General features: G+C 39.7%; 1 protein-coding gene across 1 annotated transcript in view; it reads right to left on the reverse strand.

The window, feature by feature from the left end:
• The window catches only part of LOC134800101 (tetratricopeptide repeat protein 28), a 134782-nt gene extending 121013 nt beyond the window's left edge, over positions 1–13769 (reverse strand). The window contains exon 1 of the mRNA XM_063772576.1: positions 13431–13769. The gene's annotated coding sequence lies outside the window, so the exon portion shown is untranslated. The remainder of the gene's footprint in view (positions 1–13430) is intronic.
• Positions 13770–16933: the final 3164 nt, after the last annotated feature.

Consider the following 16933-nt stretch of genomic DNA (forward strand, 5'->3'; position numbering starts at 1 on the left):
ACACAAATGTGTCGACACCTTGTTACGGAAAAGTGTAGACACGGCGACGACACTTTGTTTCGAAACAATTCTAGACACATTGTGTGGACTCTGTTACGACACATCTGACATTTAGTTACCACTTTGTGATTCTGCGACTGGAATGGTTATATGGGGTCTGCGTGAACTTGATCGTATTCCCTCATGTGCGAGCGAGATGGACTGCGATCGAGTTTGCAGTCGCTAACGTTAACGTCAAGTGTCAATTTATGGTAGGGCTACAGACCACTGCGCTGCGTTCCTGGCCTACTTCCATAAAAATTTCCCCTAAGGGTTCATCTTAACTCCAAACTCATATATTATAAACATATAGACAAAAATTCATAAAAGACAAGAATGCCATCAATAATTTTAAACAATACCTAGCGGCATGTACAGTCAGCAGCAGAAGTTGCTAAGCGGGCGAGGTGTCAAAATGATCTTGACGCGACTTTATTGTTAAGAGAATAAGAGCGTGTTAAGGTAATTTTAAACACCACACCCGCTTAGCAACTTCTGCTGCTAACTGTACAATGGGTACTGTAATTTGCTTCGCTTTTTCTAACCAAAAAACACCGTTGAAATTATCCTCCTTATTCCGACCGAATAAGATTCTGTTTACATTTTTGGGGAAGATAAATTAGTAAGTTACAAAAACACGCAGGGTAACATGTCTGTCAGTGAAACACCCGCATTTTAAACCTTCCTATCACCGTCGTTTTTTAAGTTACGAGTGTGATATTCTGTAACATGATAAACAGTTTAGTTTGTTATCACATGGCATTTCATGTTTCAGCTTTGATTTTAGCCTTTCTGTATTATTTACATATTTTTAAATTGAGCTTTATATCACTGTGTCCATGAACTTTTATCATTTGAAACACGAGTATTAAACATTGAAACGTGTTTGAGTACTTGCCATGTGTATATTCAGATTTTTCTTCAAACGACGAGTTTCAGAGATATCGCAAAGTTTCATGGTGTACAAAACTGATTTGTGACAATTGTGACCGACTTGAAAACGTTTTCACGGTAAGTGTCATAATAATTTTACTTTTAAATCAATGTAATGCAAAAGACGTAGTAAATGTAAAAAAGTTCAGTGGGTTCACAGGAATCAATTAAGTTGTTCTATATACATATTATATACCATCACGCTATGCCATTTAATAACATTGTTTCAATGTTGGCCAACTGACCCAATGCCTTGGAGCTATTCTCTTAAACAGTAGCCAGGTGGTTCAAATCCTAACTGAGCGAGTGTGATTACGTGCACGGCAAGTGGCGTGTTTCAAGTCATCAAAATAATTTAAGGCGAAGTAGGTTGTACAGTAAGGAGGTGTAATGGGATGGAATTTTTCAACTTGACGAATACTACTTAGTTGAAGATGTTATCTAGTTTATGGAACTCGATATAAGATTTGAATAATTATTCGATAGATTTTAAAATTACGAGTATAAGTTAGAGTTAGACAAAAACAACGATCTGCAACACACGCACGCAGTGCGAGTGTTATTTTAAACGATAACTTCTATGAAATTATGACGTATAAAAAACAATTGCACTGCGTATGCTATCAAATCGTTGCAGACTTTTATTGGTCTAACTCTAGCCTAGCTCTGAGGTATGACACTAATGACGGCGCGAAAAAAAAATGTCGAAAACCGATTTATTACCATTTCGTTACTGATTCAATGTTTTGTTTGTTTGTTTTTTATCCTCTTTTTCTCAGTACCAAGGCACATTAATAATTAGGGTTCCGTACCCAAAAATAAAACGGGACCCTATTACTAAGACTTCGCTGTCCGTCCGTCCGTCCGTCCGTCCGTCCGTCCGTCCGTCCGTCCGTCCGTCTGTCTGTCACCAGGCTGTATCTCACGAACCGTGATAGCTAGACAGTTGAATTTTTCACAGATGATGTATTTCTGTTGCCGCTATAACAACAAATACTAAAAACATAATAAAATAAATATTTAAATGGGGCTCCCATACAACAAACGTGATTTTTGACCAAAGTTAAGCAACGTCGGGCGTGGTCAGTACTTGGATGGGTGACCGTTTTTAGGGTTCCGTACCCAAAGGGTAAAACGGGACCCTATTACTAAGACTCCGCTGTCCGTCCGTCCGTCCGTCCGTCTGTCCGTCCGTCCGTCCGTCTGTCACCAGGCTATATCTCACGAACCGTGATAGCTAGACAGTTGAAATTTTCACAGATGATGTATTTCTGTTGCCGCTATAACAACAAATACAAAAAACAGAATAAAATAAAGATTTAAGTGGGGCTCCCATACAACAAACGTGATTTTTGACCGAAGTTAAGCAACGTCGGGCGGGGTCAGTACTTGGATGGGTGACCGTTTTTTTTTTGCCGTTTTTTGCATTATGGTACGAAACCCTTCGTGCGCGAGTCAGACTCGCACTTGCCCGGTTTTTTATTTTTTGCATTATTTTCCGTTTTTTTTTCATTATGGTACGGAACCCTTCGTGCGCGAGTCCGACTCGCACTTGCCCGGTTTTTAGGGTTCCGTACCCAAAAGGTAAAACGGGACCCTATTACTAAGACTTCGCTGTCCGTCCGTCCGTCCGTCCGTCCGTCCGTCCGTCCGTCCGTCCGTCCGTCCGTCTGTCTGTCACCAGGCTGTATCTCACGAACCGTGATAGATAAATTTTCACAGATGATGTATTTCTGTCGCCGCTATAACAACAAATACTAAAAACAGAATAAAATAAAGATTTAAATGGGGCTCCCATACAACAAACGTGATATTTGACCAAAGTTAAGCAACGTCGGGCGTGGTCAGTACTTGGATGGGTGACCGTTTTTTTTTTGCATTTTTTTTCCGTTTTTTTTTCATTATGGTACGGAACCCTTCGTGCGCGAGTCCGACTCGCACTTGCCCCGTTTTTTTTTCATCACACTCGCTCAGTAAATGTGGAATTGTACGCAGGTTTAGCGGGAGTTATAGAAAAAGTGTTCTCCCTAGGAAGTTATGAAGTTTCTAGTGCTATAATTAACAGTTTTTTGTCTTTATACTTAATTTTTGTATCGCAAGTGTGATGAAAAACATTGTGTGTAACTCGGGGCGTAATAATATTGCAAACTCGAGTCTATAAATTGTTCCGGCAAGCAGTCTCGATTTAACTTACTCTCGTTTGCAATATTCAACTTACGCCCCATGTTGCACAATGTACTATTGTGTACTCATTTCACAACCCCCAACACAGAGGGTTCTTATAAGTTCAACACGTGTAATTCGGTATATATCTAATGTGCACCATTGTGTTGGTATTGGTAGACATTACCAACAAAGTTTTGAAACGGAAGAAGTGAGTGGTATATTTTAGAATTTTTAGATGAAAGTCGTGTCTGTCTTGTTCTTAGTTATGTTTGTTGGAAATGTATCCGGGTATTTTAATGAGTGGGGAAAAAATAATTGAGTTCCATTAGGCTGCCTTTCCACTAAGCGGCGGGAGTGCCGAATGGTTGTTATCCATCGGAGCGGGGAAGAGAACCAATGCTACTGGCTGATTCCCGTACGTCTATCATCTCTGCCCCAGTGGAAAGGCAGTCTTAAAAAGCCTTCGTTAAACGTCTGGAAAGTAGACATGTGTCGTTCATGAGTGAATGAACTGTATCATTTGACTGAACTCACTCACTCTTCAACTCAGTGCAGATTCAACTCGCTCATTTCGCTCAGTAACTCAGTGTTCCTGGCTCGCTGAGACGATGCGAATAGGTTTTGGAGCGGTTCGGAAGAATTCGGAGGGTGTCGGGAAAACATGGCGGGGTCGTATCGCGTGATTCGCCATCTTGGTCGCACTTATGCCTGTGTGTATCTGATTGATTGACATCTCTCTCTACTCACTCGTGAACAATATAGATTACAGATCCACTGAGCGAAATGAACGAAATGAGCGAAATGAGTGATACATATCACCGCGAGTGAAAGATATGAATCAATCTTTACAACTCAGTGAAGTGTTTTGCGCATCTCTACTGGAAAGCCCTTTATACATGCACGACACACAGTCACGACGGATTGACCGCTAACAAAGTCTGAAACAGCCTGCGCGTGCGCGTGACCAGCAGGGGCTCTATTCTGCACGATCTATTCATGTTTGCGATGTTGATGGCCATTCTTAGTTATTTTTGAAGAATAAAAGGGAATTAGAAAACTTAAATTTACTATGTTGACTAATGACTATTTATAAAAATTGAAGGAAAAAGCTCGGACAGATCCAAAAAGTACACTGTATTGATACTTAATTGCGTATTTAACTTATAGACCAGCGGTCGGCAACCTTTTAGCAGCCAAGGGTCACATAGTAGTTAACGAAGTTGACGCGGGCCGCACTTTGTTAATATTTATGACTTTATTAGACATTGTGGTTTGTCAATATTACGTACAAAATAGCCAGGGAGGCTTGCGGGCCGCCGGTTGCCGACCGCTGTTATAGACAATAAATTTGGTACACGATTATAGTTAGGTGGTTTTATAGCATGTTATAAAATAAAAATTCATAGGAAAAATAAAAAAACACACTTAACTATCCCTTAAATGTATGATACTTATTAACTAAGCTCAGTTATTTTATATCACAGATCTTAAAGTGATGATAGTTCTGCTCATTAATTTTATATCACAGATCTTAAAGTGATGATCGTTCTGCTCACTAATTTTATATCACAGATCTTAAAGTGATGATAGTTCTGCTCACTAATTTTATATCACAGATCTTAAAGTGATGATAGTTCTGCTCACTCATTTTATATCACAGATCTTAAAGTGATGATAGTTTTAAGCTTACTAATTTTATATCACAGATCTTAAAGTGATGATAGTTCTGCTCACTAATTTTATATCACAGATCTTAAAGTGATGATAGTTCTAAGCTTACTAATTTTATATCACAGATCTTAAAGTGATGATAGTTCTAAGCTTACTAATTTTTAGTGTCCGACCGAAGGTTCGGTTTCGGTTTCGGTTTCGGCCAGTTTCGGCCAAAAAATCATGTTTTGGCTGTAGTTTCGGTTTCGGCCAAAAAACGGCCGAACCTTTCGGCCGGGCCGAAACTTACGAAATGGTACTTCGGACAAACACCAAAAGTTGGGGAATAAGTAGGACAACAATATTAATACATACCTACATATACTGATTCATGTATAGGTACAGAAATTAATTGGTTTATTATAAAACACAATTCCACTAATGAGAGCGCCACTGGACGGTCGACGCAGTCTTAAGAGGCTGTCAATACCTATAACGCGCACACTGTCTAATTGTATCGGAGTGAATGAGATAGCACTGTCGCACGTAGCCGTTGGCCGAGTATCAGCTCGGCACGAGTCGAACGATGTCTTTTTCGCTCTTATTCACTCATTTTTCTATCTACCTCTAATGGCAAATTTTAAGCGAGGCTAAAGGCTACGCTCAACTAGTGCCGCAAAGTTGATTTTCTCAATAGTTAATATTTTGCGAAGCTGAACAGCTGACTATTGATTAAAACGAAGAAAAAACCCTTAAAAGTGTCCCCAGTACAGTTTTTCATACGAATGCTCGACCTTAGCCTCACTTTTTACCTCAATTTACAATTGGTTTGTGTTCCACATGTCCTCTACTTCAGCTTAGCCTTTGGTCTCGCTGCGCCATGCTCGGCCTGCGGTCTCGCTTTTTAATACAATGGACATTGGTTGGAGTCTGTGCTTAACTACTTATCCTGAAGCCTGAAGCACGGCTTTGACTTCGCATGAAAGTTCGCCTCACGGGGGCACTTCGGACTTTTAGGCCCAGGGCTATAACCGCGAAAATCGAAGTTCGCAAATTGCGGGCATTTTTCTCTGTCACTCTAATTACGCCTTCATTGGAGTAAAAGAGAAAGATCCCCGCAATTTGCGAATTTCGGTTTTCGCGGTAGCCCCTCAGGTGAAGATCGGTACCCGGCCTTGCGATATTGTTAACAAAAAATTTCGCGCTCGCTGCGCTCGCGTTTTTGGTTGACCCTGTATCTACATGTTAGCTTGACTGGTGAATGAATAGAGTTAGACCAAGAAAATTCTGCAATGATTTTGATAGCATACGCAGTGCTACTAGTGCAAATGTTATTTATACGTCATAATTTCATGGAAGTTTTGACGTTTAAAGTAACACTTGCACTGCATGTGTTATCAAAATCGTTGCAGAATTATCTTGGTCTAACTCTAGTAATTTTCTTAAAAAACTGCTTAAGTAACATCAATTTCAAGGACATTGGGTGTTGTCAGCCCCATAATATGTGTGTAAAAGCGGTTTTATGACATTTTTTCAACGATTTTAACAAGTCTACAAAAGTTTCGGTTTCGGTTTCGGTTTCGGCCGAAACTAGAGCCAAAGCCGAACATTCGGTTTCGGTTTCGGTTTCGGCAAAAAAACATGTTTCGGTCGGACACTACTAATTTTATATCACAGATCTTAAAGTGATGATAGTTCTGCTTACTAATTTTATATCACAGATCTTAAAGTGATGATAGTTCTAAGCTTACTAATTTTATATCACAGATCTTAAAGTGATGAATTGATGATAGTTCGATTGCCCTATCTAGCGCCCAATCATCATCATCATCATATGTATAAAATCGAAAAACCAGAACGGGATAAAAAACGAGCGAAGAAGCGAGATGGCGCCTTACAAATTTCTAAAAAAGTTTTTGACACGTATCTCGAATGCGACGCACGTATGATAAGAAAAAACTGTTTAAATCTATTATCTAAATATGAGAATAGAACTAGAGCATAAAAACTATCGCTTTCGATACGTATTTAATTTACAATAAGCAAAAGAAAATTTCATAACAATCTTCATTTTACGATGATCGACCATTTTCGGCAACTCTCGGTTAGTTTCGTTTCGGTGGTGGTAAAGCCTGACAACAGTTTATTTAACCCTGAGATAGTGTCGCTGCAAACAGCTTACGTATGGCAATAATGTGCGTACGTCATGTATAGTCGGGGTAGTGGGCATTGGCTTCATGTTGATACGTGGTTGATACTCGTATAATGTCAAAACATTGCTTACAGATAATTCGGTTCTTTCAATTTACCTATTCGTCAAAATCTGATTCTAAATATTCAATATTATTATATTCTTCGTTTCATCAGATGTTGTGTCGCTTTCAGGACCACCAACCTCGATTATAAAACGTTCAGTCTCCAATTCGATTATAGGATTTTTATCGTCGATCTACATAAACCTTAAATGAAATATTAAAGTTTAAACCTAACAACTAACCAGTTCAATAAAACCGCACTATAAAATGTCAATACCGGTCATGTCAACAACTAACTTTAAAACATTGTTTATTGGAATGCTAAGTAATCCTTCGTCTTTTTTAAGCTGTAAGTATTTGATTGCATTCACTACAATTTTTTTCACACCTTTGGTAATTTTTTTTGGCATTTTTGTAATAAAACCGTTTATATTTGAATATATTCGTAGATATTTTCCGTTTGTTTACATCGGTGACATTCGATGACATCCAAAGTTCGTTGTCAAAGAATACTTGTTGCCAGTAAAAGAAATTAGTACCATTGAAAATCCGCAAAATGGCGAGGGTCAAATAAACTGTTGTCAGGCTTTACAGACAAAATTATTTGATGTGGTGCTACAGACATACCCAATGTTTATGTTTGTCATGTTGGTATACAGTTATTGCGGCGCTTTATTACACGAAGTAAAATAAAAAGTGCTGTCAACCTCAACCTTAGTCTATAACCATACGAGTGACTTAAATGCCATAAATGACTTATCAATCAAATTAGTATTATCGTATGATTATCGTGTTAATAATTTGTATTTTATTGTTTTAAATTTCTTTTTGAGTTATATTATTCAGATTGACTTTCACGGCTTCGGCAAACATTGCCATTCGTCCGGGGAACGGGCTGCCGAGATGGGCCAAAAATATCAGTTCAAGGGATGGTGCCCGTAATAATGTGTGTGTGCGATAATTATACTTTAATGACTACAGATATAACCAATTCGGGAACTGTTTTCTCGCGTAATACGATACGACTCGACCAGGTATGATTTTTTCTTCTTGCTGAACAGTCCCCATCAGATATATCGGAACGGCCGAGGTATTCACAAATATCTGAACAATGTAAATTATAATGTAGTTAAAGTGCATGGTCAGATATTTTGAAGCTCAAGGGTTGCTCAAGATCTGCTCAACCTCGGCCATGGCGACTGGCGAGAGCTATCGCAAGACCGGGAAACATGGCGTGATCTGGTGTTGGAAGCCAGGACTCATTTTCGGTCGTTGCGTCACCGTAGCCGTCGTAAGTAATATCAATATCCAGACAGGGAAATGGATTTTGGGTTAGCATTTGAATCACGCATTATAGGGAGGGGCGGGGGGAAGGGTGGCATTTTATAGGGGTTGGTCACCCCTTTCAAACGACACCCGATTTGTGTCTATGAGACGCGTAGTTTTTTTTTATAAGTGTTTGAAATTACGTGTGACGGAAGTGACGGAACGAAATACAGTGCCAGACCGTTCACCGTTAGGTACGTCGACGAGCGAAGCGAGGAGGAGTGTTAGGTATCTTGCGTTCACAACACACCCGACTCGCTGTCAAAAAAGAAATAGTGGTCAAAAACATGCATACGGACAAAAGGCTCAAAAACATGTATACGGACAAAGTGCTCAAAAATAAGTATACGAAATTTTCTAAGTCCAAATTAGTTACCCTTTCGTACGCTTTGGTTGTTTTATTGAACATAACCTCAAAAAATAAAAAAAATATTTTCGTGGTAACTATTGATTTCCTAACTTTGGGGATGGGTTCGGGGGGGTTCCTACTCCCTCCCCCCTGCCTATAATGCGTAATTCAAATGCAACCCCATAATTTTATGTTGAAACAAGTTTTAAATAAATACCTACGTAGATCAAAAAATACAATCTTGCCTTTTATCAAATCATTTAATTTTTTGAGAAATTTGCGAATTAAGTTATCCAAATATCGGTTACAAATAAGAAGTCCCTATCACAGTTATAAACCCTGGCAGGGTTCAATACATAATAATATCGGTATTTAACTAAACATAAGACAAACTCTTTATTTCATTTACGCGAGCGGAGCTGCGGGCCCGTCTAGTGGTATATAAATCTAGTTTAGTAGGTTATAAGTAATAAGTACATAACATACAGTGTAGGCTCTTTCTAGCAATTTTCAACGGGCCGGGTATATTGAGGCCAAAAAAAAAATTGAGGATGTAAGCTACCAAACCCTAACCAAAGTCAGCCAAGTTTGGAACTTTACATTATAGTTAATTTCATACAATCTGGCCACTTGCATGTCATTTTGCCCTGCCCTGCCCTGGTAACAAAAGGCGGTGGAGTCGCGTGCGCAGCCCGCGGGCACCACGCGCTACTTGCTGGGTTACTCCAGGAATGTGAGTATACGATTATACGCACGATACCACACAATAAATAATACTACTACCGTACTGAAAGGAAACTTCCTACAAAACCGAAGTATAACGGCGGTTCAGGCACAGAATAAATAATAGTACTAGGTACAGAAGACTCACTCTCTAACAAAACGCGTCTGTTACGATCGGGACAGATATGGCCGCTAGGTGGCGACAGCGCCACGCGCGGCTTATGGCTAGGCACAAAAATTGGTGTGGAACGGATGTACTTTTAGCTACCTGTAGCAAAGCGACGAAATCGCGGAGTGGGCCACGCCTGAGCCTCTACCATCAGTTTTAACATTGACATAACGCTCACGTCTACGTAATTTACTTTCTGTACATCTCGCTTGCACTATTGCTCGCATATGCGAGTACGAGCGAGATGCATAGAAAGTAAGTTACGTAAACGTGAGCGTTATGTCAATGTCAAAACTGGTGGTAGCCGTACTGGTACTACCGTACAGAAAGGAAACTTCCTACATAACCGAAGTTTGACAGCGGTTCAGGGATGAATCATGCTGTACCTTTCAAATATCTGGCACTATCCCTTTCGGCTATTTAGGGTTGTCAAAATTAAAGCCATTATCTGTGGTCGTGCACGCAAAGGGACGTCAAGTTGTGTCAACACTTAATTGCTCGGAGCAATGCTGTGCCGAACGGAGCCGAGTTTGCCCGAAGGGAGGAGTTTCGCACCCCTGACGATACCAACGTTGAGAAGGCAGTTTAAAGGACGTCAGCGGCTTTTGGGAGGCAGGCAGTGGCGGATTTGCCCTAAGGCCCAGTAGGCCCGGGCCTAGGGCGGCAAAAAATTGGGGGCGGAAAATTGTGACAAAAAGTTTCGCTTAAAATGTAGTCAATATGATGGGTGCTGCGAAAGGGGCGGCTATAGGGCCCTATAGGGCCTGGGGCCTAGGGCGGCAAAGACTACAAATCCGCCACTGGAGGCAGGCTACTAAATTGGTATCACTACCATAAAAAACAAAGTCCCCAACCGCGTCTGTCTGTTTGTATGTTTGTGTTTATTCGCGATAAACTCAAAAACTACTTAACGGGTTTTCACCTATCAATAGAGTGATTCTTGAGGAAGATGTAGGTATAATTTGTTAACCCGTGCGAAGCCGGGGCGGGTCGCTAGTTTTAAATTTATTTTCTATTGTAATCAGATTCTTTACTTTGTTGATGATGTTTGTATTTAATGTATTGGAAGATAACGACATTTCTACAGACAGTGGCGCTGTACACAGCGTAAGTAAACCGAAGACCAATGCCAATAAGGAATATTACGCGAAACTATGCGTAGAGGGCGCCACTACCACAATCCATCACAATCTGGGGGTCTACGGTCTACCGCGAAACAAGAAAATCGAAATATCGTTATCTAACCTCTCTATCACGTTTGCATATTCGAGCGATAAAGAGGCAGATAACTAAATTTCGATTTTCACGTTTCCCGGTAGGCATTTGTGAACAAACCGCCTTGATGCATCAATATCATATTTTATTGTCTGTGAAAACTTGTCAAAAAACAGTTTAAGGCACAGTATGTATAAGTTACTCTATGGTTTACTAGAGGCGCTTGTGCTGCACTCTGGCGGCAGAACATTGCAGTAATAGCCCCTATTAAAAACCTTGCAACGAGTGACACGCGTTGATGTCTTTTATACCAAAGCGCGAAGCTCTGCATTATTTTTGGTTTCATGCATTACTCGGACCCTATTCGACTAATTGAAATGATGACTTGTGATATTGCCAACGATAACGCTGGCGATCTGTCAAATTTGCTTTTACAAAGTGCCTTAACCGAGTCCGTGTATGATAAGGATGAATTTTTAGTCATGTTTTTACATTTTTTTGAGAATGATGAGAATGATTTTTTACTGCTCTAATTGCTCTATACAGCACAACCGAGGTTTCAACCCACGATTTCTGACCACACACAAACGAAAGGTTAAAACCGGCCAAGTGCGAGTCGGACTCGCGCACGAAAGGTTACGTACCATTTCGCAAAAACGGCAAAAAAATCACGTTCGTTGTATGGGAGCCCCACTTAAATATTTATTTTATTTTGTTTTTAGTATTTTTTGTTATAGCGGCAACAGGAATACATCATCTGTGAAAATTTCAACTGTCTAGCTATCACGGTTCATGAGTTACAGCCTGGTGACAGCCAGACGGACAGCGGAGTCTTAGTAATAGGGTCCCGTTTTTACCCTTTGGGTACGGAACCCTAAAAACCGGCGATGTATCAGTGTTTACAGAAGTTAAATGATAATACATTCTCGAATACAGTGAATATAGTAGTATTTATATGTGTTTATGTCTGTGTATTTCTTATGATTGTATTGTTCGTACAGGTACGTAATTGTATCATCCATACCATATATTTTTGCACCGCCTACAACTTATCTGCTTTGCCTAAAGGTTGACTGGTAGAGAATGTCTTATGGCATTAAGTTCGCCTTTTGTACAGTGTGTTTTCTTATGAATAAATAAATAAATACCTTATTATAATTTACAAGTCTTACAAGTGGATGGGCCGCGTTAGATAATAATTAGATATATAGCGAAACAACTTTCTAGACCGCTAGCGCTGCTTTCCTTCGTCACATCAGATTTACGAGACTCGCCCCGTTCATACTACAAATTATACTACAACCTGATATATCTAGATATCTATATCTACCTACGTAAATGATACCTACTAGTCCTACTACTACGTAGATATAGTAAAGAGGCGTCCATTAATTACGTAAGGTTTTATTGAGGATTTTTGACCCCATCTTGTGAGATGCCGTGAGATTTGACTCAACCTCTTCCCCCACCCCTAATTTCACGTGAGATATTTAGTATTTGTTGTTACAGCGGCAACAGAAATAGGTACATCATCTCTGAAGATCTCAACTGTCTAGCTATGACAGACAACGGACAGAGGGACTAGGGACCCATTTTTACCCTTTGGGTACGGAACCCTAAAAAGAACACAGACTTTAAATAGTATTTGGAGAGTTGTGTCAGATATCCACAGAATCTTTGACTCTTTTTAGGGTTCCGTACCCAAAGGGTAAAACGGGACCCTATTACTAAGACTTCGCTGTCCGTCCGTCCGTCCGTCCGTCCGTCTGTCACCAGGCTGTATCTCACGAACCGTGATAGCTAGACAGTTGAAATTTTCACAGATGATGTATTTCTGTTGCCGCTATAACAACAAATACTAAAAACAGAATAAAATAAAGATTTAAATGGGGCTCCCATACAACAAACGTGATTTTTGACCAAAGTTAAGCAAGTCGGGAGTGGTCAGTATTTGGATGGGTGACCGTTTTTTTTTTTGCTTTTTTTTTGTTTTTTTTTTTGCATAATGGTACGGAACCCTACGTGCGCGAGTCCGACTCGCACTTGCCCGGTTATTTTTTTAAGTTATAGATCAGAAAACTGTATCATAAATATCATAATCAGTAATTTAAGAGTAATAGGACACATATATAAGTATTATGTAACTTATGTATGGTGGTCGGTATGAACTGTTTTTACCAGAGTATGGCAAGGGTAATTTTAGCAGTCTATGTATGTTTGTATGTAGGTATAGTGAGTATTTGTGTACCGTAGCGTCAAAACTACTAAGCCAATTTTGGTGAATGCGATGTCAATTTATTTTCATGATGTTGAATTCGTTTTTAGAACATTAACATTATTATTGTGCTTATTAGGTGATACAGATTAGACTTGATACCTAGCAAAGCAATAATAGGTATTTGATATCAGTGAGTTACAGGTTTTCCTAATACCAAACTCTATACTATACCTATATCGTATAGATAGGTATCACAAATAGATACGAGTAGAGAAACCATAGGAAACTGCCTACGATTTCCCCACACTAGTTGCATCTTATAGGAAAACTACTATGAAAGCAGACATGCAATGTAACTGTAGGTTACCAAGCTTAAAGCTATCTTACCATAGATTTAGACCAATTATAAACCCATCGCGAACACGGTTATTACACGCAGACGAACAAAAAATATCAAACGTACACTTTACATATACACCGTACGCATATTTTCGTTAACACTCGCATTTTAACAACAATTTGCATGCACACTTGTTTGGGGCACTGTACGTAGAATAAATGAAGGTAGGTTTTTAGTTTGTTGATCGTTGGGTTTTTTGAATTTGATTTTGGAACGCGTCGTTGTAGGCTGCGCGTGCGCGCGCCGTCTCGAGTGGACTGACTGCCGGCGTGCGGTGTTGCCAGGGTGGGAAAGATTTCCCGAAAGCAGAGCCTGAAACCAGTTGCTAGTAGAGTTAGCCCAAGATAAGTCTGCAGCGATTTTGATAGCCCAGACTATGCAAGTGTTAATTTAAACGTGAAACTTCTATGAAATTATGACGTATATATAACACATGCACAGTCTGTGCTGTTAAAATCGTTGCAGAGTTATCTTGGTCTAACTCTAGGAGTGTTTAAAGGAGTTTGAATTGGTATTTTAGTTCCACGTTCTGAAATCAAATTAAAAGTAAGATACATAGGTAGTTTATAAATAATAGTGACTGGACCTGATAGTCAAATGATCTCTCATTTGATTAAATGTCTCTTAGATTAGGTAGTAAGTAACTAGTTAGGTAGGTTATATTTTCAGTCTCTCATTCAATCTTCTCTTGATTTTTTAACTTGATGAAATTTAATAGTTACCAAGGGCTGCTGCAGTGTGAAAAACAATCTGATCTGATTTCCAGCAGCTCAAATCAAAGAGAATAATAATCACGCTTAAACTAGCATAATACATTGCAGATATTAGAAAAAGTTACTTGGTTTTAATCAGACTACCATTTCAGTCAAACTCTAGCTCTTTAAATTAAAAATACCACGAGCTTCTTAAAATGTTCCACTTAAAGTTTCTAAACTAGAATACACTGCAATATAGTGTTGTTAAAAAATAAATTATCATGAGATCAAAATTAAAGTATGTACTTAAATTGTATGAGTATTATGACTCAAAGACCTCCTAAAGTTTGTTTGATCATAACTTTGTTGTATGAACACGGAAAAATATATGTATCATTATTGTTTGAAAAAATAAGTGTGACTAAGTAGTTGCTGCTGGGACAGTTACCGTTTTAATATGTTTGATACGGAACCCTAAAAAAATAATTAACCATTTACCAACAAACCAGGTAACTCTCCATCCACCTGGCAATACCACGCAGCCCGCCATATTGCCTTCAGAACGGGACGGACTGTGTTCCCCTCCCGCTCGCCCGGGCGGAATGTGACCCGCTATCACCTTGAAGGCCGCCTTGCGGACGCCTCAATGAAAATAAGAGCTTAAAGCTTCGATAGGTTATAAGCAGCCAGTGCTAGAAAAGAGCCATCGCGATGGGGTTTCTTGCTGTCTGGATTCGCAAATACCTACGGCTCGATTCGGGAAATGAATTAGAGATTCACTAGATATGAAATAGTAAAGATATGTGATGTTCCACGGCAAAAGGTACCTTATGGCGGCTGGCGCCGCGATTCGGGAAATGAAATTAGAGATTGGCTAGATATGAAATAGTAAAGATATTATCTTTACTATATCGTATCTAGTTAATCTCTAATTCATTTCGCGAATCGCGCCGCTAGGTAGCAACATATAAATGTTGTTTTAAGACCGAGCTTTGCTCGGAAAATATATAAAAACTCAAAAATGCGCGTTTTCCCAGAGATAAGATCTAGCTAGATCAATTTTTCGTAGGCTTGAGTCGAGTCGGTCATGAAGTAAGAACTGTTAAGAATGAAACATTATTTTTTTCAGAGACAGTAATAATACTAATAATCATACCCCTGACGTTTGGAGCTTTCATAGGATTAGAATTACAGTCAAACCTGGATAAGGTAGAACTGGATAAACGAGAAACCTCTATTAGCGAGAGTAATTATAAGGTCCCGTCATTTTTGCCCTAGATTACCTCTATTAGCAAAATATACAAACCTCTTTAGGAGAGAGTCGTTTCTCCCGTTCGAACCTCTGTATCAGAGAGTGTCTCTCCCTTGGCCTCTATAAGCGAGAATCCTGTGTGTACAATTATTATCCGCTATTTACCTATGATACTTTCTAATTTTCATAGAACTAACGCGCACGTGGTCTGGCCATCTGACTATTTTTTTAATCTATTATAAAAAAAAGGGTTTGTCTCTTAGGTCAATTGTTTTTGATCCTTTGGAGAAAAACAAAATATGCTCAGTGCCTACGTATTGATTGAGTTGTGTAGAATGGTTGAACAAATTCTAGGAATGTCTTGATGAAAAATAAGTGTTAACGATAAAAATTGCAATCTCTTTCGAGAACGGGAAACCACGAAATTCACAGTAAATTTGGTTTCCATAAATATTAGCTGAATTGAATAAGTAATTTTAGTGATATACTTAACATATCAATGCGACTTTTTTTCAAACCTGCCTAAGCGAGAAATCTGTGATCCCTTACCTCTAAGAGTGAGAAACTCTGATTAGAGAGAAACCTCTATGAGCGAGAAAAATATTCTGGCCCGTTGTGCTCTCGCTTACCTATACAGGTTTGACTGTACATAAAGTTCAAATTTCTCCAGTGTTGTCTCTTGAGTCGTCAACTTCGTCCCGCAGTGTACAGTTTTATCGGCCTACTATTTTGGCATTGTATGCTTATCCTCAATCGCAGCGCAGTAACGACTTCAACGCGCCGGTGAACATCATATCCCAGCATTCCCAGCGAAGGAAAAAAACAAGGCAAGTGCGAGTCGGACTCGCGCACGAAGGGTTCCGTACCATAATGCAAAAAACGGCAAAAAAAAACGGCAAAAAAAAAACGGTCACCCACCCAAGTACTGACCCCGACCGACGTTGCTTAACTTCGGTCAAATATCACGTTTGTTGTATGGGAGCCCCACTTATATCTTTATTTTTTATTCTGTTTTTAGTATTTGTTGTTATAGCGGCACCAGAAATACATCATCTGTGAAAATTTCAACTGTCTGCTACCACGGTTCGTGAGATACAGCTTGGTGACAGACGGACGGACGGACGGACGGACGGACGGACGGGCAGCGGAGTCTTAGTAATAGGGTCCCGTTTTTAGGGTTCCGTACCCAAAGGGTAAAACGGGACCCTATTACTAAGACTCCGCTTTCCGTCCGTCCGTCCGTCCGTCTGTCCGTCTGTCACCAGGCTGTATCTCACGAACCGTGATAGCTAGACAGTTGAAATTTTCACAGATGATGTATTTCTGTGCCGCTATAACAACAAATACTAAAAACAGAATAAAATAAAGATTTAAGTGGGGCTCCCATACAACTAATGGCTCCTCTACACGAATGGCCAACGCCGGCCAATCCCAGGGACGCAGCCATGCGGTAGACTGAGATAGCAATATCACTTGCTCCCTCTAATGCATAAATGCGTCCCTTGGATTGGCCGGCGTTGGCCATTCGTGTGGAGGAGCCATA

The sequence above is a fragment of the Cydia splendana genome, chromosome 19, assembly GCF_910591565.1.
Source record: "Cydia splendana chromosome 19, ilCydSple1.2, whole genome shotgun sequence".
NCBI lineage: Eukaryota > Metazoa > Arthropoda > Insecta > Lepidoptera > Tortricidae > Cydia > Cydia splendana.